The sequence below is a fragment of the Gasterosteus aculeatus genome, chromosome 21 (assembly GCF_964276395.1).
Source record: "Gasterosteus aculeatus chromosome 21, fGasAcu3.hap1.1, whole genome shotgun sequence".
Lineage (NCBI taxonomy): Eukaryota > Metazoa > Chordata > Actinopteri > Perciformes > Gasterosteidae > Gasterosteus > Gasterosteus aculeatus.
Genome location: NC_135708.1, coordinates 5,686,866 through 5,713,719, shown reverse-complemented (window position 1 = coordinate 5,713,719; position 26,854 = coordinate 5,686,866). Strand labels below are relative to the sequence as shown.

At 39.9% G+C, this 26,854-nt stretch overlaps 2 pseudogenes across 2 annotated transcripts; both read right to left on the bottom strand.

Moving 5' to 3' along the window:
* Positions 1 to 2,389: 2,389 nt before the first annotated feature.
* On the bottom strand, positions 2,390 to 4,893 carry LOC120813880 (ladderlectin-like; annotated as a pseudogene). The gene is made up of 7 exons (XR_013454471.1): positions 4,778 to 4,893; positions 4,569 to 4,673; positions 4,454 to 4,489; positions 4,191 to 4,291; positions 3,144 to 3,278; positions 2,877 to 2,988; positions 2,390 to 2,735 (listed from the first exon to the last, which is right to left on the bottom strand). The product of XR_013454471.1 is annotated as a ladderlectin-like (transcript).
* Positions 4,894 to 10,493: 5,600 nt separating this feature from the next.
* On the bottom strand, positions 10,494 to 13,524 carry LOC120814891 (ladderlectin-like; annotated as a pseudogene). The gene is made up of 7 exons (XR_013454469.1): positions 13,517 to 13,524; positions 13,297 to 13,401; positions 13,182 to 13,217; positions 12,913 to 13,019; positions 11,594 to 11,728; positions 11,330 to 11,439; positions 10,494 to 11,188 (listed from the first exon to the last, which is right to left on the bottom strand). The product of XR_013454469.1 is annotated as a ladderlectin-like (transcript).
* Between the last annotated feature and the right edge of the window lie 13,330 nt (positions 13,525 to 26,854).

Below are 26,854 nucleotides of genomic sequence, written 5' to 3'. Positions count from 1 at the left end.
GAAAGTCATTTTCATGTTTCATGGTCATGGTGAAAAGAGGAACTTGCAGTTCTTATCTGCACAGTTTACCACATGAAAGTGAGAATTGTTCTCGAGTCATTGACATTGCTTCATCTATTTTCAACATACAACCTACAACACTATTTTTAGTTGTAATTCTAAAGAATTTGTTCATCCATTTCAAAAGTACATTGTAGTTTTAAGATTTCAAAGGTTTAGTTTATCATTTCACCATTGATGGTTTAAACGCCATAATTGTATAGTGATTGTGTTATGTCTCTGGCACATCCGCTGTCAGATGAACCCTGCTTCACGCCTAATTCGTCCTTCTCTGTCAATGCTATATATTATTATATTGTACCCTGTGATAAATGATATCCCACACTTAAATTCATGCTATTATTTCCACTGAAAGAACAAATCAATCTGCCATAATAGTCTTCCATATTGTCTTCCCTCAATTTTCTTTCAGTTTGTTCTGTTGAGGTCAGGTTAAATTCAGTCTGACAGTTATATTTATATATATAATCCCAGTAATTATGTTGAGAATTGCAGGTTTGCGACTGAGTGCAACCTGCATATGAACAACAAGCTACCAGCTCACTGTTCATATCAAAACACATGCAAAAGTGCAACCAGAAAAATATATTGCAAGTAAGACGTTTGGGAAATGTGTCAAAAGGGTTTTTTCAAAATGAAATATTTTTCAGGGGAAAAAAAAGGAAAAATTTCTTACATTCTGACTATTTCATAACAACTTGGGACTAACTCATTTATGACTGAAAGCAAGATACTTTGATAGGCACAGTGTGGGAAAGGAAGTAAAGAATTACACTTACTTAGACTTACTAAGACAAGGTAAGTGCACTATAGCAAGATGATGACCAGCATGGATATGATTTGTTTGGGGATCTGGCCAGGTACATTCTTATAGAGTCACTTTTAGAATGTTTATACGTCCCTCTTTCACATAGTTGTGCTGTTAAATAACTAGTAAGCCCCGCAGCAACACGTGTACAGTGTCAGGTTGTTAGAGAATAAGAGAACCAGCAATTACCTAACGCTAAGGAAAGGCGCTTCGATGCCTCCTTGCTTAGCTTCTTTGACACAGGAACCACTGGACCATCCTTTGCCAAAGGAAAGGAGATAATTCTGTACCACAAATTCCTACAAAGGCGGGAATTTTTAAGAAGTGACGTACCAATTGGCCGTTGACGAGGAACAATGATCACGACCGAGAAACGCAGATCATGTTAGCAACCGTTAGCATCGCTCATTCATGTTGCAGCCTCGTTAATAAGGTTTTACTTTGAACCACCTGCATGACTCAGCACTGTAACAACACATGAAGGCATCTTAAGATGCTTCTTTGTAGCCGCTGCAGACTAACGTCACTGACATGCGTCTCCCGTCGAGTCAGATTCCCTAAACACTGCCGATGTCTTTTCCTAAGTCCTCATGAATTCTCCGTCTGTCCTTCACCCAGAGACGTTTTTCCACAGAAGTTAAGGAATAGTGGTTAGCAGGTCCTTTTTGTTTGTTGTTTTTTATAATCTTATGCCACAGCACAGGGGCCCCCGTGGTGTCCATGGCCCTCGTCCAATCAGACCTCAGTGCAGAGTTTCAACAAAAGAATTACGGCTAAATGGGACGTTTGGGTTTGGGTGGAATCTTCAGCCGAATTGGGTTCTGAACCAGTAGACCCAACTCTCTCTGTTTCCACTGCTTGCTTAATATTTCAACACATTCTTTTTCAAATAGACGTTCGTCTTCAACCGTAACAGTTAAGTTTATGGAACCAAACCTTCTCAGTGAAGTTCCACACTGACCAAAAACAAGAGACAGTTTCACAGATGACGTGATGATGCTTTTGATCAAGAGTATATTTGCTGTATGTAAACTTTATGCTCTCAAATAGTTCCTCTGAGAGATTTTAAGCACGTTGGTGCATCTCAGGTCGGACGGTACATAACAAGTCAACGGATCAGGAAGACAAATTACTGGCTAAACACAAATCAGTATACTGCATTATTTGTATTAATATACTGCATTATTGCAGCTGGACAGCTGTTACATTTACAGTTACTTTGAATTGTTTTAAGCAATGTTCTACTTTTTAATGGGTTTGATTGAATTATTTTAAGCTCTACATGTAATGTAGTGTTTGCAATAGCACTTTACGGATATAACATTATATAGTAGAAACATGACCAAATCACTTATGTTGACACTCTCTTGGATAAATGAATACAAAAAATAAATAATGAAATGTCACCATTTAACATATTATGGTTGACTACTTTTATTTACTAAAAACCTCTATATTGTAACAAACTAATGAGCTGTTTTCACTGCAAAGATTAATTCAGATTAATGACAGACCAGCTTGTTTCAATGCTCTAGCTTTTATTAATGCATAAAGAAAGAAAGAATATGTGTAGAATATATGTAAGATTGTGCTAGCATTTTTTCCCTCAACCACTCTTATTGAGGCTCAAGGCCTCAAACACCGTCCAGCTCGTGTCAGTCGTCGTATCGTTCCTTATGTAGCGTTACAGCGACAGAAAAGAAAAGTATAGATGTGAAATACAATCGGATGTGTTTGAAAGCTTGCACCCCCTTTTTCCTAATCAAGGGGCACCTGAGGCTTCACTGCCAGTGAAGGGATCAGGTTCACTGGGCACAAATAGATGGACGTTTAGTCCAGCACTGCACGTCATCCCAGGCCTTCGCATCTGCTAGTACACAAACAAGAAGGGGAGTAAGTGAATTGAACACAAACCAATCAAACTTGTCAAAACGACTAAACAGCACCAACACCAGTAAAAAGTGGATGTAATGGCTCAACACCTACAAGAAACACTGTGTTCTTTTACCTCCAAAATTCATTTGAATGCAATGCTGGTGACCCCCCCCGTTGTTAGGCTCTCCATTGGCCCAATTTGTGTAGTCAAATCTTGTCCCATCACTCCAGATCCATTGATTCTCCTGGAGGAAAACATTTGAGTTAGTATGAAATAATATATCATACAAGGTGATTAAAGAAAATAAATGTAGATATGAGTAGATATTGCATGAATAAAATGAATTCAAATGTAAAACAGAATGAGTGCAATATTTGTAAGTAATGGTGAATAAAATACCTCTTGTGCATCAGAGCCTCCAATCCATGTGCTTGGATGATGGAAACTGGAGCTCATGATGGCTTTCTGAATCTCATGGTACTCCAGGACGCTGTGAACGGATGCAAGGTGTCCACCCAGAGAAATACAGTTTTTCTACAGAGAGGAGACAGACCGATGTATTGGGGAGGGTTTGAACCAATTTACTCTTGAATTTAAAATCAGTGATACATTATGAGTAGTGATGGGCAAAGATAAAAAAATGTAAATGTGATTAACAGCGATTAATCGCAATAATGCGCAAAATCCAATAATACATTATAAATGTGTATTGCACGGTTTTATTTTAAAGTAACGTTATCAGAACAATATAAGAGCCACTCTCGGAGATCCTTTTCTTTCTGAACAGGTACCAGAAGAAAAATTATTCTTTTATCAAGGATCAACATAATGCAGAATATGTTCAGTAGTACGAGTCCCTGTTAGTGAGGTAAAGTGCTCTAGCATAAAAATGACATTTTAATCAAATAAAAAAGCAACTTGTTTGATGCTGGTTGAGCAGTTACACAATGAGACAATTGACTTTTAATCTCCTCTTTTTTATCAGTTCCTCCGACTTTACATTTTCTTACTCCTCTGCACCGAGCCAGCTGTTAAGACACACAAGGACACTTTATTCTTCTTGTGTTGGTTTAAAAATACTGTTAACCCATGATACAATCGTTGTCAGCGTTAATGGATTGCTTCGTTAACTCATTTATAATGTGTTAACGCGCCCAACCCTTATTTTGAGATAAGTTTATTCATTTTTCCACATCTCAAGGTAGTTGGTTTCCAAAATTTCACTAGCATTTGTGTCATATTTAGTGTTAAAAGACTAACTATATATGTAAACAGAGAGAGTCTGAGTACAGCGTATACATATATTTTGGTAGACTTCCATTTCTGTTCATATAAAAGTGCAGACTTTACCGAAGTTAAGTAGCAGTAAAGATTCTGAGAGCGATCCAAGTTAGTGTGCTGCAACTTCATGTCGGTTTTTAATATTTACAAAAAACTACAGTCAACTGCAAACATTTCTCAAGTCATCTCTCTTGGAATGAAGCGGAAACAGCGACCGTTATAGCAAAAGTGGGAAGAAAATGAAGACCGCTTGACCAGATGTCGCTCTGCAGAGAGAAATAAAGTTTAATGTGGAGTTTTCTGTATAACTTTTATATTACTGTATTAAACTGATTTTGATGGTGGGTAAATGTCATTACGCAATGCAAAACAAAGGATTATGTCCCTACACAACAGTGAATCCAAATATCTCAGTGAAAGCTACTCACCATTGGGTTCTTCTCCAGACATTTCCTCTGGGAGAGCTGTGAAGTTATTGACCTAGATTATTGCTATTCAATGATAACAAATGGATACGTGCCAGTTACTACATCTAATACTCACCAGCAGCTCCAGTCAGAGCCATGATGGCACACAGAAGGGCAGTCACAGTCAGCGTCTTCATGGTGAAGGCAATGAGATGATGCAGATGCTGGAGATGAAGACCACCTGTAATACAAAGATAGATATGATTACTCATACTTGTGAAGAGGACAGAGAAACATACCAACAGTCAGACCTTAAAGTCAAAGGTGAGGATGTTTGCGGCAAACCTGATACTGACGTGTGTCAATCAGCCGTCCTGTGATGAGGTGAAGAAGGAGAGGAAGCCATAAATACTCTACGTTATCTCCTCATCTCTCACAGAAGAGGGAAGTGAGGACAGATGTGTGAGGTGTGGCTGTGGTGATGAGACGGTCATGCTGGCGCAACAGAAGGTTTTTCTAGCTATTTTTTGATGCAGACAAGACAAAGAATACAGACTGCGCTTTACACAATAAATGACCACCTTTACACAATAAACCGTTATTATGCAATAGCACATTCACTAGATACTAGTCCAGGACGATTAAAGGTATTACTGCTTTCTGTACAATAATGGAGAAAAACACATTGAAGTTTTCAATGTTTCAAGGAAAAATACAACTTGGAAAAGTACATTTTTTCAGATACTCATGTATAGCAGAACTTTAAAAAAGTAATTAATTAATGGGTAACAATAGAACCTAAAGAATGAAGAAAAAATAACCGTGATCAGTGAAACTATGTGCAACACCGCGTTTTCTACTTCCTGTTCCACGTACCAGGGTGAATTTGGCTGCAAGAACCTTGTTCATTTCTTCATCACCCCAAAAATGAAGAGGTACTTCCCTACAATAAACCAATCATGCTGGACAAGATGTGGGGAAGAAAGAGCAAACCACTGCCATATACAGTACGTTGGGGCTGCCCCAAGATGCAAATATTCTGGGGAATATTTGGAGATCTATGCAGCATATCCCTGGGCAGCAGATCCTATATGTATATAATAAACAAAAACAATCAATCCATTAAACGCTCTAAACTAAAGTGAGGAGCTGTGGAGCTGTAAACGGCACGAGGCCAACTAAGGCGACCACAAGGTGGCTAGGCCAGAGCAAAAACAGTGACCTGGGCATCCTGGGGCGGGTGTACAAGGCAAAAAGGAAATGACACACTGGCACAGGACAAGGGGAGACGCAGGACACGATCAGGAATCAGGGGAGACAATCAGACTGGTGACACAAGAGGAAGAGCAAGGAACCTGAAAAGAGAGGAGAGTTCATTTCCAAAATAAAACAGGAAGTCACAAAAAAACCATGGAGACAGGACAGAAACACAACTTGACAAACAGGATATACGGAGATAGTGTCATACCTGTATGTTTTTTCTAGTATCAAATCTTCTCCCTGCAGTTTAGAGTTTCTGAAATATTGTGTATTCTATCGAATCTTTACATTTTCTGAAGATGATATCTGTTAACATGATATGTGCCATATAGGGCACATTTGGACAATAATGTCTGACTTACAGCTTAAGAAAGTATTACATATTATCTATGTTGTTTTACTCTGGTAAATCTCAAGCGACGCAGAAAAAACTAGTTGCAAATATGGTAAAAATTCTTCACAAAGCGTTTGTTGATTTCGATAACACAACGTACTGTCAGGAGTATCTTAATGAAATACCTGGTATAGAAGGGAAGCTGCTGAGTGACTTTGGATTCTACATTCAGCTTATCCTTTTCTTGATCGTTCCTCTTGCTGTTACCATCTACTGCTATGTCAGGATTGCTATCACTGTCGTTTCATCCAAGATCGTCACCAAATTCAAGACAGTCAGGTTGATATTTGTCATTGTACTGCTATTTTTCACATGCTGGATCCCATTTAACATTCTAATGCTGATGAATGATGAAGACGCTGACTGTGAAACAAGGCAGAAAATGGATTATGCTCTTGAAGTCACTCGTGTCATGGCCTACGCTTACTTTTGTATCAGTCCCGTCTTTTACACATTTGTTGGGAAAAAGTTTCAGAAGTATTTCCGACAGTTGCTGGTAAAAACTTTCCCACGGTTCAAGAGGGATGTTTTTGTGTGTCTGCAGAATAGGAGCAAGATGTCTACACAGAGCACTCAAAATTAGCTCTAGGAATCGGAAGCCTTTTGTTCTTAAGGACCTCTATGTGGCCAATATTAGGAATTTAAGCAAAAGAGCAAAGTCAGAAATTATAATATCTGATCATAACTATTGTTAGAATTATAGTTTGTGTTCTTAGATATTATATTAGTATGTTATAAATAACTAATATGAACACATTTTATAAGGCCTTTAATTACTGTAAACATGAAATCCAGCCATAATGTAATGTTCAGCCTGCTTGAAGGACGCTTAAACTTTCCGCTATGGATTTCTGCCATATTTTCTTCCAATGAAGGGTTTTAGCAAAAGATGGGATGAAGGAAAGCCCTGACAGGCAATTGTTCTGATTTCTCATCATGAAATGTTATGAACTGTGATGATTTAAGATATCTTATGTAGAGTGTATTAGCTATTGGATGAGGATTATATAATGTTATGTTTACATGTAGAAGCCGTAGGCCAAAGGTTTATTCATTGAATGTGTTGTAATGTAGAAATAACAAAGGGACAGTCCGGAGAGATTTCTGGTTCGGTTCAAGATTGGGTGGAGAGAAATGTCACAAAAAAAACGTGGGAGGAGCTACGTTTGAATGTGCAGCCAATCACATCCGGCTGTGAAATGATGGACCTACCACTAGAGATTTGTTTACGTTGCGACACTTATTACGTTGTAGAAGATCATGTCATGATGTCTGTACATGCTACCCATAGCCACCCTCAAAGTGTACGCCCCTGCAGCATCTTGTGTTGGCACCGACTGCTAAATGGACTGTACTTGTATAGCACTTCAAGTCTTCTGACTACTCAAAGCGCTTTAACACTACATGACATCATTCACCCTTTCACACCCATTCACACACTGATGACAGGAGAACCATACACAGTGACATCTGCCCATCAGTAACTACCTTTCACACACTGTAGTCACAGCTACAGGAGCAATGTTGGGTTAAGTGTCTTGCCCAAGGACACATCGACATGCGGGTTAGCCGGGCCTGGGATCAAACCGACAACCCTCTGATTGGAGGACGACCGTGCTTAACAGTCGCCCCTGTTCTCACCATGAATCTAGTCATTGGGGTCACCAGCTACACACCTGTCTCAAGAGTAAAGGAGGAATCATTGTTGTGCCATTGCCAAGCAGTATTTAATGTGCGCTGCCTCATATGTGAAAATACATTGCAGCTACATCGGGTACAGAGGGACCACATGGACAACTTTAAATGATCAGATCGAGCCGATTGTGTATATCCTGAAGGTTCCATTTACAATGGAGCTTATCAGGTCCGAAAGTAAACTCATTTAACTGTACTAAATGTGCTTATGTGACGCTTTATCGTTCTTTTGACCTGGAACCTACACATGTCTGCTTGTCACTATAATTGCTCTGATTATTTCATTTGAATGCAAATATTTTGCTGTATATTAATACGTTGAGAATCAATCATGTCCTTTGTTAAACAGTTTTTGAATTTTGTAAAAACTTTGATTCATGTCTATTCAATTGTTGGCTTACAGTATATGAGGCAAATTTTTACATGGAAAAGGAGTCAAACTTTGTTGGTTGGTTTTTCTTTGAGTTGGCTCCCGCATTAAGCGGAGCAAATCAGTGGTGTTTGGTTGAATTAAACCTTCAAAATAATAGACTACATGTTTCTGTTTTTAGCATAACGTAAACTTCTTTGTTGAGGACACACATTTTAGAAAACACAGTGACTAAAGGGCTGTAGAAGAAAGTAATTTTCATGTTTCATGGTCATGGTGAAAAGAGGAACTTGCAGTTCTTATCTGCACAGTTTACCACATGAAAGTGAGAATTGTTCTCGAGTCATTGACATTGCTTCATCTATTTTCAACATACAACCTACAACACTATTTTTAGTTGTAATTCTAAAGAATTTGTTCATCCATTTCAAAAGTACATTGTAGTTTTAAGATTTCAAAAGGTTTAAAGGACGGGATAATATACCAAAACAGGTTAGTTTATCATTTCACCAGTGATGGTTTAAACGCCATAATTGTATAGTGATTGTGTTATGTCTCTGGCACATCTGCTGTCAGATGAACTCTGCTTCACGCCTAATTCGTCCTTCTCTGTCAATGCTATATATTATTATATTGTACCCTGTGATAAATGATATCCCACACTTAAATTCCTGCTGTTATTTCCACAGAAAGAACAAATCAAGCTGTCATAATAGTCTTCCATATTGTCTTCCCTCAATTTTCTTTCAGTTTGTTCTGTTGAGGTCAGGTAAAATTCAGTCTGACAGATTATATATAAAAATGACATATATATATATATATATATATAATCCCAGTAATTATGTTGAGAATTGCAGGTTTGCGACTGAGTGCATCCTGCATATGAACAACAAGCTACCAGCTCACTGTTCATATCAAAACACATGCAAAAGTGCAACCACAAAAATGTATTGCAAGTAAGACGTTTGGGAAATGTGTCAAAATGGGTTTTTCAAAATAAAATATTTTCAGGGGGAAAAAAAGGAAAAATTTCTTACATTCTGACTATTTCATAACAACTTGGGGCTAACTCATTTATGGCTGAAAGCAAAATACTTTGATAGGCACAGTGTGGGAAAGGAAGTAAAGAATTACACTTACTTAGACTTACTAAGACAAGGTAAGTGCACTATAGCAAGATGATGACCAGCATGGATATGATTTGTTTGGGGGATCTGGCCAGGTACATTCTTATAGAGTCACTTTTAGAATGTTTCTACGTCCCTCTTTCACATAGTTGTGCTGTTAAATAACTAGTAAGCCCCGCAGCAACACGTGTACAGTGTCAGGTTGTTAGAGAATAAGAGAACCAGCAATTACCTAACGCTAAGGAAAGGAGCTTCGATGCCTCCTTGCTTAGCTTCTTTGACACAGGAACCACTGGACCATCCTTTGCCAAAGGAAAGGAGATAATTCTGTACCACAAATTCCCACAAAGGCAGGAATTTTTAAGCAGTGACGTACCAATTGGCCGTTGACGAGGAACAACGATCACGATCGAGAAACGCAGATCATGTGAGCAACCGTTAGCATCGCTCATTCATGTTGCAGCCTCGTTAATAAGGTTTTACTTTGAACCACCTGCATGACTGAGCACTGAAACAACACATGAAGGCATCTTAAGATGCTTCTTCGTAGCCGCTGCAGACTGACGTCACTGACATGCGTCTCCCGTCGAGTAGGATTCCCTAAACACTGCGACTGTCTTTTCCTAAGTCCTCATGAATTCTCCGTCTGTTCTTCACCCAGAAACGTTTTTCCACAGAAGTTAAGGAATAGCAGTTAGCAGGTCCTTTTTGTTTGTTGTTTTTTATAATCTTATGCCACAGCACAGGGGCCCCCGTGGTGTCCATGGCCCTCGTCCAATCAGAGACCTCAGTACATAACAAGTCAACGGATCAGGAAGACAAATTACTGGTTAAACACAAATCAGTATACTGCATTATTTTTATTATTATACTGCATTATTGCAGCTGGGCAGCTTTTACATTTACAGTTACTTTGAATTGTTTTAAGCAATGTTCTACTTTTTAATGGGTTTGATTGAAATATTTTAAGCCCTACGTGTAATGTAATGTTTGCAATAGCACTTTATGGATATAACATTATATAGGAGAAACATGACCAAATCACATATGTTGACACTCTCTTGGATAAATGAATACAAAAAATAAATAATGAAATGTCACCATTTAACATATTATGGTTGACTACTTTTATTTACTAAAAACCTCTATATTGTAACAAACTAATGAGCTGTTTTCACCGCAAAGATTCATTCAGATTAATAACAGACCAGCTTGTTTCAATGCTCTAGCTTTTTATTAATGCATAAAGAAAGAAAGATTATATGTAAGGTTGTGCTAGAAGCTGTCACGGTGTGGTTCACTTCATATATATTTTGTAGTTTTCTGCCACTTGTGTCCCCGGGTAACTTCACTTCCTGCCTTGTCCCGTCATCCCCTGTGATTGTCTTAATAGTTTCCACCTGTGTCCAATCACCTGCACCTCCCTTTTGTATTTAAGCCGTGTGTCTCTTGTGTCACTTGTTGCGTCATTGTCTTTCGTCACGCATGTTCTTGTCTCTTGTTGTGGATGTCTGTAGTTTCCGGCCTGCTGTTTTTCCTCCCGGTTCCTGTGTTTTTGGCTTTTGACTATTAAAGTCCTTTTTGTTTCCCGCAAGTCTGCGTTTGAGTCCTGCCTCCCACCCACACCCCTGACAGAAGCATTTTTTCCCTCAACCACTCTTATTGAGGCTCAAGGCCTCAAACACCGTCCAGCTCGTGTCAGTCGTCGTATCGTTCCTTATGTAGCGTTACAGCGACAGAAAAGAAAAGTATAGATGTCAATTACAATCAGATGTGTTTGAAAGCTTGCACCCCCTTTTTCCTAATCAAGGGGCACCTGAGGCTTCACTGCCAGTGAAGGGATCAGGTTCACTGGGCACAAATAGATGGACGTTTTGTCAAGCAGTCCACGTCATCCCAGGCCTTCGCATCTGCCAGTACACAAACAAGAAGGGGAGTTAGTGAATTGAACACAAACCAATCAAACTTGTCAAAACGACTAAACAGCACCAACACCAGTATAAAGTGGATGTAATGGTTCAACACCTACAAGAAACACTGTGTTCTTTTACCTCAAATTCATTTGAATGCAATGCTGGTCACCCCTCCAGTTGTTAGGCTCTCCATTGGCCCAAATCGTGTAGTCAAATGTTGTCCCATCACTCCAGAACCATTGCTTCTCCTGGAGGAAAACATTTGATTTAGTATGAAATAATATATAATAGAAGGTGATTAAAGAAAAAAATGTAGATATGAGTAGATGTTGCATGAATAATAGGATTTCAAATGTAAAACGGAATGAGTGCAATATTTGTAAGTAATAGTGAATAAAATACCTCTTGTGCATCAGAGCCTCCAATCCATGTGGTCGGATGATGGAAACTGGAGCTCAAGATGGCGTTCTGAATATCATGGTACTCCAGGACGCTGTGAACGGATGCAAGGTGTCCACCCAGAGAAAGACAGTTTTTCTACAGAGAGGAGACAGACCGATGTATTGGGGAGGGTTTGAACCAATTTACTCTTGAATTTAAAATCAGTGATACATTATGAGTAGTGATGGGCAAAGATAAAAAAATGTAAATGGGATTTACAGCGATTAATCGCAATTATGCGCAAGATCCAATAATACATTATAAATGTGTATTGCACGGTTTTATTTTAAAGTAACGTTATCAGAACAATATAAGAGCCACTCTCGGAGATCCTTTTCTTTCTCAACAGGTACCAGAAGAAAAATTATTCTTTTATCAAGGATCAACATAATGCAGAATATGTTCAGTAGTACGAGTCCCTGTTAGTGAGGTAAAGTGCTGTAGCATAAAAATGACATTTTAGTCAAATAAAAAAGCAACTTGTTTGATGCTGGTTGAGCAGTTACACAATGAGACAATTGACCTTTAATCTCCTCTTTTTTATCCGTTCCTCCGACTTTACATTTTCTTACTCCTCTGCACGAGCCAGCTGCTAAGACACACAAGGTCATCTACGTTTCCAGATGATGAAGAACCTCTCGTCTTCTAAACAGTACGACCAGCAAGAGAGAACCAGCTTCCTCAGGTGCAGATGTTGTCCTTCAGACTGCTGTGAGTCTGCATGTCCTCAGTGAGAGCAGCAGTTGGTGCTCGTTGTGACGACGTCACTTTGTTTCAACTCCTGTGTTCTCCTCACGGCGTGCGTGATGCTGGAGGTTCGTACGCGCCTCAATCGTTTCTGTTCTAAGGACACTTTATTCTTCTTGTGTTGGTTTAAAAATGCTGTTAACCCATGATACAATCGTTGTCAGCGTTAATGGATTGCTTCGTTAACTCATTTTTAATGTGTTAACGCGCCCAACCCTTATTTTGAGATGAGTTTATTCATTTTTCTACATCTCAAGGTAGTTGGTTTCCAAAATTTCACTAGAATTTGTGTCATATTTAGTGTTAAAAGACTAACTGGATATGTAAACAGAGAGAGTCTGAGTACAGCGTATACATATATTTTGCTAGACTTCCATTTCTGTTCATATAAAAGTGCAGACTTTACCGAAGTTAAGTAGCAGTAAAGATTCTGAGAGCGATCCAAGTTAGTGTGCTGCAACTTCATGTCTGTTTTTAATATTTACAAAAACTACAGTCAACTGCAAACATTTTATCAAAGTCACCAGCATTACCTCAGCTTTAGTTCAAGTCATCGCTCTTGGAATGAAGCGGAAACAGCGACCGTTATAGCGAGTCCAACCGTGCCAACAAAATAAAGATCGCTTGACCAGATGTCGCTCTGCAGAGAGAAATAAAGTTTAATGTGGAGTTTTCTGTATAACTTTTATATTACTGTATTAAACTGATTTTGATGGTGGGTAAATGTCATTACGCAATGCAAAACAAAGGATTATGTCCCTACACAACAGTGAATCCAAATATCTCAGTGAAAGCTACTCACCATTGGGTTCTTCTCCAGACATTTCCTCTGGGAGAGCTGTGAAGTTATTGACCTAGTTTATTGCTATTCAATGATAACAAATGGATACGTACCAGTTACTACATCTAATACTCACCAGCAGCTTCAGTCAGAGCCATGATGGCACACAGAAGGGCAGTCACAGTCAGCGTCTTCATGGTGAAGGCAATGAGATGATGCAGTTGCTGGAGATGAAGACCACCTGTAATACAAAGATAGATATGATTACTCATACTTGTGAAGAGGACAGAGAAACATACCAACAGTCAGACCTTAAAGTCAAAGGTGAGGACGTTTGCAGCAAACCTGATACTGACGTGTGTCAATCAGTTGTCCTGTGATGAGGTGAAGAAGGAGAGGAAGCCATAAATACTCTTCGTTATCTCCTCATCTCTCACAGAAGAGGGAAGTGAGGACAGATGTGTGAGGTGTGGCTGTGGTGATGAGACGGTCATGCTGGCGCAACAGAAGGTTTTTCTAGCTATTTTTTGATGCAGACAAGACAAAGAATACTGACTGCGCTTTACACAATAAAAGACCACCTTTACACAATAAACCGTTATTATGCAATAGCACATTCACTAGATACTAGTCCGGGACGATTAAAGGTAATCGTTAAAGTTTTCAATGTTTCAAGGAAAAATACAACTTGGAAAAGTAAATTTTTTCAGATACTCATGTACAGCAGAACTTTAAAAAAGTAATTAATTAATGGGTAACAATAGAACCTAATGAATGAAGAAAAAATTACCGTGATCAGTGAAACTATGTGCAACACCGCGTTTTCTACTTCCTGTTCCACGTACCAGGGTGAATTTGGCTGCAAGAACCTTGTTCATTTCTTCATCACCCCAAAAATTAAGAGGTACTTCCCTACAATAAACCAATCATGCTGGACAAGATGTGGGGAAGAAAGAGCAAACCACTGCCATATACAGTACGTTGGGGCTGCCCCAAGATGCAAATATTCTGGGGAATATTTGGAGATCTATGCAGCATATCCCTGGGCAGCAGATCCTATATGTATATAATAAACAAAAACAATCAATCAATTAAACGCTCTAAACTAAAGTGAGGAGCTGTGGAGCTGTAAACGGCACGAGGCCAACTAAGGAGACCACAAGGTGGCTAGGCCAGAGCAAAAACAGTGACCTGGGCATTCTGGGGCGGGTGTACAAGGCAAAAAGGACATGACACACTGGCACAGGACAAGGGGAGACGCAGGACACGATCAGGAATCAGGGGAGACAATCAGACTGGTGACACAGGAGGAAGAGCAAGGAACCTGTAACGAGAGGAGAGTTCATTTCCAAAATAAAACAGGAAGTCACAAAACAACCATGGAGACAGGACAGAAACCCAACTTGACATACAGGATATACGGAGAGTACAGAGTTTCATACCTGTATGTTTCTTCTAGTGTCAAATCTTCTCCCTGCAGTTTAAAGTTTCTGAACTATTGTGTATTCTATCGAATCCTTACATTTTCTGAAGATGATATCTGTTAACATGATATGTGCCATATAGGGCACATTTGGACAATAATGTCTGACTTACAGCTTACAGAAAGTATTACATATTATCTATGTTGTTTTACTCTGGTAAATCTCAAGCGGGGTAGACAAAACTAGTTGCAAATATGGTAAAAATACAGCATTTGATTCAAGCATAGATCAAGGAATAATATATGAATAGAATCCCATCTCCTTTTTAGGGTATGAGGAAATGAGTTTGTTTTATTTCTTTGTTGAATGTTGCTTCATTTGACTTGGGGGGGTATGACTCACCAATAAGAGCTGTGTCATGAAGATGTGGTACAGGTTAACAGCCAGTCATCGGTCAAGACTCGTGATACATCAGTCAATGCCCATATAAAAGGCATAAAGGCTTAGGATGAAAATCCATTTAAAGATATTTTAACGTTAGAAACTTCATCATCCCTTTATCTGTTACAGTTCCTTCATTTGCCACATGTCTGGTTTGAATTTATCTCTTAACTGAAGATAAAGGTCCTTTGGGAGTGAAAAACAAATTTTAGTTTTCATTCGTTTGTCATTTTTTAATGCATGCATTGTTATTTTGATTAAAGTTAAATGACTTTCCAGATGTGGAAGTACATCAGTATTGATCTTATTAGTTTGTTAGAATGTAATAAACATTGTTATACTTTAAAGAGCAGTTTGCATGATTACTTTGTCCGTGTATAATATGTCTATAATGCATACAGTGCTGCAAGTAGTACAATGGTGGTGGAGTCTGATGGTGATGTAGTCTGAAGATACCTCAGCTTGACTTCTTTTTAAGGCTTCCTCAGAGTCTTGTGGCTCTTGAGGAGCTCTGGGGCAGCGAGATACAGCGGCTGTGGTGATGTGACAGTCATGCTGGCAACATTCAGCGCAACAGAAGGTCTTTCTAGCTCTTTGATGCAGACAAGATAAAGAATACTGACTAACTAAATGAGCCCCTTTACACAATAAACCGTTGTTATGCAACAGCACATTGGCTGAGTTCTTTTTTTGGTAACAGCATCTTTGTTCAGAGATTAAAAGAAATGGCTCAACGTCAGTATTTGGAAATCTGCTGGAATAAAAAATGTAGCCGGGCGTTTATTCATTATTTATTTATTAAAAGGTTAATAATGAAAAAACCAAACACGGTGCTCCGTTTCTGTGCCAAAGTGGCAGCCACTTTATTTTCACTCAAACTCCTCCTAAATACCCTTTTCCATTCCTCTCATTAAAATAACAGTTAGATTCATCAAGTTAATTCCCTGTGATCGTGATTTCATTTTTTGGCCGTTTTTGGTCATTTTCGGTGGCAATCGCTGAAAAAAGGCCGTCAACGCCGCTAATGACCGGTTTCGGGCAATGCGAGCTTCAGCAACCAATTTGGACCGCCATTTAGCTGAAGAAGACAAATCAGGTGGACGTCATGAGCAACGTGAATGAATGATATCATGCAAGGAGATCTGGGATGTTGGTTGATAACGACATGAGACATATTGATGGCTCGTACTGACATGACCCTTCATCTGGGCTGTACATAACTTATAATATTAATATTGTCCTCTTTTTTTCAAGCTTTCTACAGTCCCCAGTCAGTAATTAAACGTTATTACATTATAGCTTTGTCCATAATTGTATGATTCATATCCTACAGCCTCTAATGAGAAAGGGGGATGACGATTTGCATACAAATGAAGGCACATTTCTACTTTTCAATCTTGCTTTTCGGATGGTAAGATCGCACTCGGGTTATGCAGATTTGGAACATCTTGTGAGCTGATCGCAAAACCTGAAAGCAGCCGGAGTCCTCTGAACAGTGTTGTGCATCTGGATTCACCCTGAGAGGTAATTTCGGAGCCCGAAAACAACAGCTTATAAAGGCTAAGCAGCTCAACAGACAGGAAGGACATATGCTATGTGTTCAGTCTGATTGTGTATCAAACTGTGGAAAATGCTCTGCAGGGCTATGACGATATGACCAAGTCTCTGACTCCAGGAATGTTGCATTTACAAGACTATGTGGGTTTAAGGGCAGAGCGAGGCTTCCGAGGCACTAGGACACTCAGCCCGTCTTCAAAGGGCCATGAAGCACAGTGAAAAGTGAACTGTACATAGGAAGTGCACAGGGAAGACTGTCACGGGATGCAGACCACAGGAGCCAATATCGGGTAACCACATTTATTAGAGCACCAAACAGACGGATCACGCTGTGAGTCCCGTGGCTTGACACGGCAGGCGGGCAGGTAGGTGACGGTGCAAGTGCCGTGGCTTGAGACTGGAGGAAGGTGGAGTACTTCTTTGGGGAAGAAGACAAATCGGAGTGACAACCCTAAGCCAAGGACAAGGGTTGAAATACAGCCAGTGACGAGTCTTCATCGGTCGCCGCTGTGTACCGCTCAAGAATGTGAGCATGGGGGAACATGAGGGAAGGACCAGGGGGGGGAAACAGAGGACTTTGTTTGACAAACTCAGTGGTCAACTGTTTGGGGTATCTCTTCCAGTATGCAGGGTTTGACAATGTGAAGATACCAAAGTTTTATTTTCTTCATGGTTTGAATGAAAACATTTTTATTTTCATTGCTATTTTCTTTATAGCAGATAAAAGTAGGTCTACAATGTAGCTTTTCAGCACAGAAGTACTGGAGAAGTATGTAATGTTAACATCTCTCTAACCAATTATTGTATGGCAGTTGGAAATTAACTAATGGTACTACATATTTACATCCAGTGTTGTCCTGCTGCCCAAAACAGAGCTTGCCCTCTTAAGTTCTTTGTTCGGTCCCTCTGTCCACTTTCCCAGCAGTGTATAAAAGACTTCTGATGCCACTAGTGTTGTAAACATGTCCTGCTCACACTGAAGGATATTTGTCTCCTCAGGAAATAAAGACAGCTTTGGACTTATTTGTACAGCACACATACATTTCTTGAGTATGGTTTAGTGTTTGGGTGAATGTGGCGGCCGGTAGTCGTGATGATGGTTTGGTAGCTTGTAGTCAGTACATGAATGGGTGAGAATGACGTGTTGAAGCACTTTAGTGTCTGGAATATTATTATGGCGACGTTTAAGCACAGGTCGTTCTCCAAACCGGTACAGGCCGCAGCATCTTCCTACTTAAGTCACCAAATTCACTAAGGACCTCTCTATTTGAATTGGTTCACTTTTGACACTCATCCATTGACGGCGGTATCAGAGAACATCTGGAGGGAAATGTTGTAGTTAGGTCTGAAGTCAGATATGAACCCACCATTTAAATAAAAATGTGACAGCTTCAGGACCAAAAGTGATAAAGTGTTATGAACTGGCATGATTAGCGAATTAATTGAGGGAGGAGCAAGGCATGCGGTCGCATTAACCATCACCACACCCTATGCTTCACTGTGGAGCTCTTCTATCAACTGAATGAATAATACGAGGAGGGAATTAGGGAGGCTGCTGTTTGTTCATAACACATTCAAAATGAAATGCACAAAAACACAGATGCATGAATGAGGGGAGGAAAAATTAGTCACACACACACACACAATGTTACACAGAAATGCACACATACAGATTCTCACTTCTTACAAGTCCAGGCGCTGAATGCTAAAGCGTCTTGTCATGGTGATTTATTCATTTGCTTCTAGCAATAACTGGGGATATTGTTAGCGCTCCACCCATAAATCTGTGTTATTTACCCCAACACAGAGATTTGGAGGGCAGAGGCAGCAGGGGAAATTGAGATGAAGCGCGATCTTGACTTTACTATGAGGAGCCTGCACAGCTCAGAGCAAGGGAGGGTGTTAATGTGTGAGTGTGCGTGCGTGTGTGTGTGTGATTTAATTCTATGGGTCTGATGGCCAGAATAGATGTATTTCCGTTTCCTCACGTTGAGCCAATTCCAAGTCAGAGTTACACATGACCACACTCAATGTGCAGTCAGTGTAACCCAGCATCAGACAATGAGGGATGTACTGTAAATGTCACTTCTCCACAAGCACACTATAAAGGTTACCTCTCAGATTCCATTCCTTTTAGTGTAACTCATGCTGCCTTTCAAATGCAACTGCTGACGTGGGTCAGGAAAATACCCACAGTGCAAAATTTCAAGTGATTAGTGATGATCATAAAAAAATCAAAGCGCCTCTTCATAATCAAGTCGATACTTGAGTTTTAAAGTGAGTGGTCTTGTTTGAATCAAGTATTATGAAGATTTGGCATTAGAGTCCTTTGTGGACAACCTGTATTAAATAAGTCAGTGTTTATAATGCTGATATATATGATTGCTTTGTTTAAAACTCACTGGCATGTATAAAATGAATGTATGCTAACAAGAAACAAAAAAAACAATTCTGACTAACATTGATGTAATGTATGTGTTCTGCTCTTGCTTCAAGAAGCAGAACTTCACTTTAACAACAACAACATTTATTAATTGCGATGAATACATTTCAAAATTAGGGATTAACTGGCTTGTTTTTTAATCTATGGACAGCCCGAGTTTAGAGCAGTTGGGCAGATCATTTGTGGAATCACTGGAGTTAACAACACCATATAGTCGGAGACAGAGACTATCAATGTATCCACTCGGGCGCCATTTGTGCAATAAATGTTACATGTTTACTAAATTTGAAAGTGATAGATACCTTTTTAAAAATGACACACTGCCTCTGTAAAACATTACAACCTTCATTGCAGATCGACACATACAGGCACACATAACCATACAACTGTCGTGGTGTGATTTTGCCGTGGTGCCGCTTCCAGCGCCTTGTGTTTTTGTGTATCCTGCTGTGAGGATTAAACCTTTTGAAGACCATCTCGTCTCCTGTCTCTGCATTTTGGGTCCACCGAGAACCGCACCGTGACAACAACGTGTGTTATAAGCCATGGTAGTGGCATGACATTAGTGATTGTGATGTCTGTGTGTTGGATGGTCTACCACTTTGATGGTTGACTAAACAACTATGGACTAGATTGCTCTGAGATATGTAGAGGAGAGGTATGAGTTTGAATGGCATGATATAAATGATGATTTGAATCATCTTTTCAAATTTGTACTTGTCCAGTATTTGGTTCTGAACAAATACCTGCAAACCCAGTTGTCTGATAATCAAACACAGTAAACCTGTGGTCCCTGATTGGCGCACCGCGGTCCGGCTTCCAACTGATGCACTGTATCTGGAACTCAGACTGAGAGATGATTGAGAATTAATATATTTTGATGTACGGGTAGTCGAGGAAAACACCAACCAATCACATTTGTTGTAAATCAGCTGTAATGATGAAATATCTATATTCCTAATAATTGGTATAGTTTTTGACTGACGTGAGATAAAAAACAAAATTGTGAGAGACGGGGAGAGAATTGAATCATTCAGAGAGGACATGAGTCAGATAAGTTAATTCCTATGACGTTGACAAAGTGCTACATTTTAAAAGTAACAAAAATTGTTGTTTATATATTATTTCATTGAACTTCCTATATTTAAGTTGTTGACTGCATGTAGACATTAGTACAACCACTAGGCTATATCTTAGGCATTAAATAAAGTTGGACATTATTGTGAAGTACCGGTCCTGTAACTGGATCTTGTTCAATTTAAATTGAATAAAATAAACTACTATGGGGGACAATGGTGAACATCAAACCTGTTAAAACATGGATGTAAACGTTATCTACGTGAGCACAGTAACATAACAATTTTAGCATTTAGCTCAAATCATACACATGAATATGCACGCACAACCCCTAACTAGTGAAAAACTAGGAAACTAGTTCCACTAGGCTTTCAACTGAATCCAATGTGGACCTAACTGCAGAATTATTATAGGCTCACAGGAACTGATATGGTATCAAGAGTGAGAAGGTCCGTTTAGAGTCTGCGATTAACATTATTATTGTAAAGACCTTTCAAAAAGTCACTTGACTTATTTCATCATGGTTCTCTGCTCCAGCTTGTTTTACAGTTTAATAGCTTACACAAAACACCCAAATATATTTAACTAAAAATAAAACTGCATGTGTGAGAAACTAGAAGCTGGTGAAGTGAAGTTGTTTAGACTTGCTGTAAGATTTAAAACATTATTTCTCCCTCACATTGCATTGCCTCTCTTTCCACTGTCCGTCTTGGCATGCATACACAGTTGGGAATCTCTGAAGCTTCTAACTGGATCCCAGCCAGCAAAATCCTTTTCAAGTGCATCAATGGATTTGGATAAAATGGTGTTGGTGGTGGAAAGGGAAATCGCTCACAAATAACTGTAATTTCAACGAGGGGGAAAGCTCAAGAGAGATGGAAAGAGAAATTGAACTATAATAGTGATTGAAGAAACATGCTTTTATGTCAGGACCAGATGTACTCTGGATCCTCTCGGACAGCTGGTGCATTTAGGATTTTTCATTCAATTTCTCAAAAATGTCTGATAACCATGCAATGATGAGCTTCACAGCACAATTTACAGGTACAAAGCCCAATCCGACTATAAACTCAGGTCTATAAAAAAATGATTTTTCTGCCACACAGCATGTCTTGAAAGCTTTCCCATTTGTTTTCATTTTTTTGCCTTAAAGAAATGTGAAATTACCATCTGTAATGAGCTGTTTTGAAGAGGTTTCATTTTGTTATTCATCCAGTCTGCACTGCTAGACTCACTGCTCAGCCTAAATTGTGATTTCAGTTGATAAAACATATTCCTTTTCAGAGACAATTACATATTTATTTATTTCTTGAAGTGAAAGTTGCATACTATTAGTGCATGACAGTGGGATGAACCTTCAATACACAACTACAACATTAAATCAAAGAGAGGCTTCATATGTTTTTTATGTTTGATTGACAATGATATTGTTCATCCAGCCAAATCCAATAAGCATTAATTGGATCTTTTAGAAGAACAGTTCACAATGGAGACAAATGAGCCGGTGTGGGGAAGCCGGAGTTCACTTTTAAATGTAAGTAATAGAGCGGGAGCCGCTGGGCTGTTAAGGGCAGCTCGTCCGCCTGCATCCGACCGTAGTTACCTCTGCCTTACCTTGTCCTTGTACCAAGCATGTCACCCAGCATTTGAGTGATGCAGACAAAATTTGTTTTTGCTCTATTTTTGACTCCATCCGGGGGCAGGGATGTCGAGATGGGAGGAGGCATATCCCCCTTTGGGATTCTTGAGAATAAGTTGCTCCAATCCTCTAATGTGCGGCGTTTTCCAGGTGTCATTTACGCTTCTCGCGCAAGTTTACTCGCCCTACTAGTTGCAGGTAATTCGCCTTCATTCGCGTCAAAAACTTAATTCTCCCCTGAAAGGGGGCGTGGCTTATCTCTGTGGCTCTGTAAAGACAGTTGTCATTTCCACTTTGCACCATTGAAATAACCACTATCTCTGCTCTGTACAAAACAGTCGGAACTGCCATGTTTGGGTTCAAGACATTATCTGTCGCCGCACACAGCTCGGTGAATTTCTTCTTCTCCAGTCTTCCTGGCTAAATGTACACCTAAGCTTCATTTGTGTGGTTTACAATTTCAGTGGTTAGTCGAAAATTGCTCAATGGTAAACGTGAAATAAAGAGGCAAATGTATTGTTCGATTTGTACTAATGATGGTCCAGCATTGTCCAGTTTCCACAAGATTTTCCCTTTACTCAAATGTTTAAACTATGTATCAAAGTCAAATAAATATATTTTTTTTATTGAGCAAACTCCTAACAATATTTCTTTTCTTACCCTTATTCCATTTTCACTGATAAAGCCAATCTGGAATCTTGTAGCCACAATAAAACATCGCAGACCTCTCTCCGCAGTGACTGCTGAGGCCCCTGTAATTATAGCTCCATCACCGGCACATAATGCACTCAATTTGAAAAGCCTCAGCAAATGTAAATAGCAGCGAGGAGAGCCTCCGACAGGCCTGATACGGAAAGAAAAAGATAATATTCTATTCCTTTGGGGTCTGTAGACACTCACTGCGGGGAGGTACATGGGCTGTGTGTGGGTGCATAAGTGGGTGCTTGCACGCTCACCAGGAGGGATGGACATGGACTCACTCAGCCTCATTAGCATGGGTACAAACAGGTTCTTTACTCCTAATGTGTCTTTGTAGAGACACTGGGGACAGAATGGTCTCGGATGAAGCCCTGTGCATCACAGCCTGGGTAATGAGGCAAGGCTTATGAAGATAAAAACAAAATGAAGGTACAGATAGTAGGTTGAATAAAATGTCAGGAAGGAAATGAGTAGACATTTTGTTTCCCGAATGACACCGTGCCCCCTGCAGACAAAAATGACAAGCTTGCTCTAAAAAGGGAAATTCTCCCAATTCAAAATCAACCCAATTGGACACAGATGACGTCCAATAATGGGCTCTTAAAATTCTCGCTTTTTACATTATGTGCATATTTAAGAATGTGGAAGCTGAGAATAATATCAACATATTGACCTAGGGAAACAAGCATTGATCATTTAAGAAAAACGGCTGAGGTCATAAAACAGTTAATGGTTTCCTTATGTCATATTAAGGACATTAGATGGGAATGTGGACTCGGGAAACATATGCTTGCTTGATTATTTACCATACCAAAAGGAAAAGCTTGGTGTATTGGCAGTGTTTAAGGGACATTTCCAGGAAATGATTTCAAAGGATCCAAAGGATCTGTGGTAATTGTCGTTAATTTATTTGTGGGATTTTTTGAGTTCCCAATCCATTTTGTTCTGGACTGTATGCGAAACTTCTTGACACTACTGTATGACCACCCATTTCATTAGTATTACAAATGGCAAACTATGGAAATGAACAAATGCTATGTTTTCATAGTCAGACTTGTGAAGTATTTTGTATACATCACAGCAGAAGTAAAGATGCTGCTTTTCTAAAGGCTATTAGTGGAGAAGATCCATGGGATTTGAAAAAGGGGTTGCTAATATCTAATTAAGCGGTTATAACACACGTCTGATGCAAACTGAAATGAATCAATACTAAATTCCTTCTGCAGATGGTAAAGCCACCTGCTGCTTCTGATAAAATGGTTACTATCCTTACACGGCCCTGTCTCCAAAGACGACGGGTGCCGAGGTCCAGGCAGCCCAGGCCGCTGGGACTCTCGCAATGGTCTGGTCTGTTGTACAGGTGTTTTCAAATCACTTCAATCTATTTGTATAGCCCAAGATTGCAAATTATAAATTTGCCTCAGGAGGACACTACAGCCTTTGCACATCCTCTGTCCCGAAAACCCTCACATCGGCACAGGAAAAAATCCTCCCACAAATGAAAAAACAGGATGAAACCTAAGGGCAGGGGTCTCAAACCAATTTCATGTGCGGGCCAAATGCAGCCCACTTCGACCGAATGCGGGCCAGACCATTTCGGTTGAGGGGGTTTGGCAGCACAAAGACTTCAGGAAAGAAGCAAAGCTGCTGGTTTATGATGACAGAAATAGTTGATATTAATTAATATTTAAAAGGATAATGATGATAGTAGGGTCATGACAGGAGGAGAGAATAGGGTCCAGATAGAACCATGATCCATGGAAACCTGTGTGGAGAGAAAGCACAAGTTCCTTTCCATGGAAAAAGGCAAGTTAGTGATGCGCAATAATGTTGACAGTGATAGTCATGGGAATAGTAAAGGTGTTTGGCGGTAGGTGTCAGCAGGGCCAGGCAGGAGTCAGAAGGAACCACGATCCCCACAAACATGCGATTTGAGAAAAGCACAAAAACTCTGGGGAAGAAGCTGAATTAGTGTTGTGCATTATTATGAGATGTGAATTAGAGAGAGAGAAGCTCGGTGTGTCCTAAGAAGTCTCCTGGCAGTCTAGGCCTATAGCAGCTTATCTAAGGGCTGGTCCAGGCTAACCTGAGCCAGCCCCAACTATAAGCGTTATTAAAGAGGAACATCTTAAGCTTTATCTTAAACGAGCTGAATGTGTATCCCCTTCTCCGGAGTACTGAGGCCTTCAATATCTGGTCCCCAAACTCCCCCCCTGTTTACTGTCCAGTTGGTCTGTCCCATTTTGTGTTGGTTTGTTCCACTGTGTGTCTGTCTGTTGTGCACTTCCACTCATCCCTACACACCTGTGTCTGGTTCCCCATCAAGCTCGTCTGTATATATACCCCTTATCCCTCTGTGTTCTTTGCGAAGTCTCATGTAATTGTTATCCCATTCTGAGCTCATTGAAAACCCCTTTTTGATCCAGACCTCATTGCCTCTTGCCTGATCCCTGACTGTACCTTTGCCCTTCTCCGTGCTCCTGGATATCAACCTCCCACCCCTGTATACCTGTTCTTCATTAACTCTGCGCTTGGGTCGACTCCTGTCTCCTGTGATGCGTTACACAAATACAGGAGTAATATGATCTCTTTTCTTAGTTATTGTTAATGTAAAGGACATATCCTGGTCAAAGAGAAAGAGGCTGCTGGATACCGGAGCAATTCCATCCAGAGAAAGTACATCACAAGATTGCTGACTTCAAAGGTGCTCTGGGCCTATCAAGATAACCTCCATCTTATTTTTCCTTTCTTTCAGTTTTTCATCAGAAAGTTGCCACGTTTTGATGTCTCCAAGACATTTTTGAAGTCTAAAAAGCTGCCTTCAACACCATCATCCCTCTCTGCTGCAGGACAAACTCTCCCAGCTGCACATGCCCGACTCCACCTGCAAGTGGAACACAGACTTCCTGTCTGACCAGCCTGATCTCCAAAACGTGTTCGTAAAAATGTATACAAAAATCTTGAACATACGAATTCATAGTGATACAGGCTTTATGCCTTTTATATGGGCATTGACTGATGTATCACGAGTCTTGACCGATGACTGGCTGTTAAGAGTTGTGGCATTAAGATGTGGTACAGGTTATTGGTGAGTCATGCCCCCCCAAGTCAAACGAAGCAACATTCAACAAGAAATAAAACAAACTCATTTCCTCATACCCTAAAAAGGAGATGGTATGTTATTCATATATTATTCCTTAATCTATGGTTGAATCAAATGCTGTATTTTTACGATATTTGCAACTAGTTTTTTCTGCGCCGCTTGAGATTTACCCCAGTAAAACAACATAGATAATATGTAATACTTTCTTAAGCTGTAAATCAGACATTATTGTCCAAATGTGCCCTATATGGTACATATCATGTTAACAGATATCATGTTCAGAAAATGTAAGGATTCGATAGAATAAACAATATTTCAGAAACTTTAAACTGTAGGGAGAAGATTTCATACTAGAAGAAACATACAGGTATGACCAGTGCTGTAGTGGTAAAATTAGAGGTGGGTAAACTTTTTGTGATCATACAGACCTCGACGCGAAGCAACGCAACACAAAGCGTTGCGACTCTGTAAGGCTGTCCTGGCTATATTACATTATGTTATCAGTAAAAGTCATATACAATCAATAACAATGAATAAATGTGTTAGTAGTTTATTAAATTTAAGAAAACAGTAAAGAAAAGTATGTCAACACAACACAACAAGACAATTGCAGATTAAGACCTATCTACATACGGAGTCTCCTTGTCCTCCACGTCAGGTCCTGCCTTGCACAGAGGAGCCATGAATCCCAGAACGCGTGTTCTGGGGTTCATGGCTCCTCTGTGCTTCTCCTCTATTGGACCTGGTGTTTCTCCTCTCCCTGTGCTCTCTGCATCATTGCCTGTCCTATCACTGCCTGAAAAAATATGTTGAACCAGTTAACCAGTTAAGCAGCCTGTCAATTACACTGAAAACATAAGTTAAAGGAACACTCATGTACTACCTACGTCATCATAAATAATCTACACCATGTTTTGTTTTCACATTGAGAACTGACTTGTTTTCTAACGCTTACAGGCTACTCTACACCTTTCATGACTTAAAATAATTGATTAAGCATATAGGCCTATTCAGTGAAGCAACAGCTTTGCTCCCCGCTCATGATGACAGGGGAGGCAGAGCATTTGAACATTGACTAGATTTTCTCCTAATTATGTGCGCGCGTCACTGGCGTTTTTCTTCTCCTTTTACCGTGCACGCACAGCGAACACAGAGCGCGCGACTACTACCCCCCCTCCCCCGTCGGTCGTTCCGCCCCCAACGACTATTACCCCTCCCATCGGACATTCTCGACCGGTCCGCGAAAAATATTGTCTGACATGAAACCGGTCCGTGAGGTAAGAAAGGTTGGGGACCACTGGGCTGATCCAC